Below are 2,500 nucleotides of genomic sequence, written 5' to 3'. Positions count from 1 at the left end.
CCAACATCATGTTATCTCTCCTAATGGTACCAACACCATGTTATCTCTCCTAATGGTACCAACATCATGTTATCTCTCCTAATGGTACCAACATCATGTTATCTCTCCTAATGGTACCAACATCATGTTATCTCTCCTAATGGTACCAACATCATGTTATCTCTCCTAATGGTACCAACATCATGTTATCTCTCCTAATGGTACCACCACCATGTTATCTCTCCTAATGGTACCAACATCATGTTATCTCTCCTAATGGTACCAACATCATGTTATCTCTCCTAATGGTACCAACACCATGTTATCTCTCCTAATGGTACCAACACCATGTTATCTCTCCTAATGGTAGCAACATCATGTTATCTCTCCTAATGGTAGCAACATCATGTTATCTCTCCTAATGGTACCAACATCATGTTATCTCTCCTAATGGTAGCAACATCATGTTATCTCTCCTAATGGTACCAACACCATGTTATCTTTCCTAATGGTACCAACACCATGTTATCTCTCCTAATGGTAGCAACATCATGTTATCTCTCCTAATGGTACCAACACCATGTTATCTCTCTTAATGGTAGCAACATCATGTTATCTCTCCTAATGGTACCAACATCATGTTATCTCTCCTAATGGTACCAACATCATGTTATCTCTCCTAATGGTACCAACATCATGTTATCTCTCCTAATGGTACCAACACCATGTTATCTCTCCTAATGGTACCAACACCATGTTATCTCTCCTAATGGTAGCAACATCATGTTATCTCTCCTAATGGTACCAACATCATGTTATCTCTCCTAATGGTACCAACACCATGTTATCTCTCCTAATGGTACCAACACCATGTTATCTCTCCTAATGGTACCAACATCATGTTATCTCTCCTAATGGTACCAACACCATGTTATCTCTCCTAATGGTACCAACACCATGTTATCTCTCCTAATGGTAGCAACATCATGTTATCTCTCCTAATGGTACCAACACCATGTTATCTCTCCTAATGGTAGCAACATCATGTTATCTCTCCTAATGGTAGCAACATCATGTTATCTCTCCTAATGGTACCAACACCATGTTATCTCTCCTAATGGTACCAACACAATGTTATCTCTCCTAATGGTACCAACACAATGTTATCTCTCCTAATGGTACCAACATCATGTTATCTCTCCTAATGGTAGCAACATCATGTTATCTCTCCTAATGGTAGCAACATCATGTTATCTCTCCTAATGGTACCAACACCATGTTATCTCTCCTAATGGTACCAACACAATGTTATCCCTCCTAATGGTACCAACACCATGTTATCTCTCCTAATGGTACCAACACCATGTTATCTCTCCTAGTGGTACCAACATCATGTTATCTCTCCTAATGGTACCAACACCATGTTATCTCTCCTAATGGTACCAACATCATGTTATCTCTCCTAATGGTACCAACATCATGTTATCTCTCCTAATGGTACCAACACCATGTTATCTCTCCTAATGGTACCAACATCATGTTATCTCTCCTAATGGTACCAACACCATGTTATCTCTCCTAATGGTACCAACATCATGTTATCTCTCCTAATGGTACCAACACCATGTTATCTCTCCTAATGGTACCAACATCATGTTATCTCTCCTAATGGTACCAACATCATGTTATCTCTCCTAATGGTACCAACACCATGTTATCTCTCCTAATGGTACCAACATCATGTTATCTCTCCTAATGGTACCAACACCATGTTATCTCTCCTAATGGTACCAACACCATGTTATCTCTCCTAGTGGTACCAACATCATGTTATCTCTCCTAATGGTACCAACACCATGTTATCTCTCCTAATGGTACCAACATCATGTTATCTCTCCTAATGGTACCAACATCATGTTATCTCTCCTAATGGTACCAACACCATGTTATCTCTCCTAATGGTACCAACATCATGTTATCTCTCCTAATGGTACCAACACCATGTTATCTCTCCTAATGGTACCAACATCATGTTATCTCTCCTAATGGTACCAACACCATGTTATCTCTCCTAATGGTACCAACATCAATACAGCATGGATGGAATTGTGGACAAAATCTCATCCAACGACAACAATATTCTTTAGTTTACATAGTTACATATTGGGGTCTGAGAGGCTCAATAGGTGAATACATATTGGGGGACTGAGAGGCTCAATAGGTGAATACATATTGTGGTCTGAGAGGCTCAATAGGTGAATACATATTGGGGGACTGAGAGGCTCAATAGGTGAATACATATTGGGGTCTGAGAGGCTCAATAGGTGAATACATATTGGGGTCTGAGAGGCTCAATAGGTGAATACATATTGGGGTCTGAGAGGCTCAATAGGTGAATACATATTGGGGTCTGAGAGGCTCAATAGGTGAATACATATTGGGGGTCTGAGAGGCTCAATAGGTGAATACATATTGGGGTCTGAGAGGCTCAATAGGTGAATACATATTGGGGTCTGAGAGG

General features: G+C 40.0%; 1 protein-coding gene across 1 annotated transcript in view; it reads right to left on the bottom strand.

Moving 5' to 3' along the window:
- The window catches only part of LOC310865919 (LIM domain-binding protein 3-like), a 76,131-nt gene that overhangs the window by 51,541 nt on the left and 22,090 nt on the right, over positions 1 to 2,500 (bottom strand). The window lies entirely within an intron of this gene.

Source organism: Protomyctophum parallelum (assembly GCF_964188405.1).
Source record: "Protomyctophum parallelum genome assembly, chromosome: 10".
NCBI classification, from domain to species: Eukaryota; Metazoa; Chordata; class Actinopteri; order Myctophiformes; family Myctophidae; genus Protomyctophum; species Protomyctophum parallelum.
The sequence above is the reverse complement of the archived record's forward strand: the minus strand, read 5'-3'. Positions and strand labels throughout refer to the sequence as shown.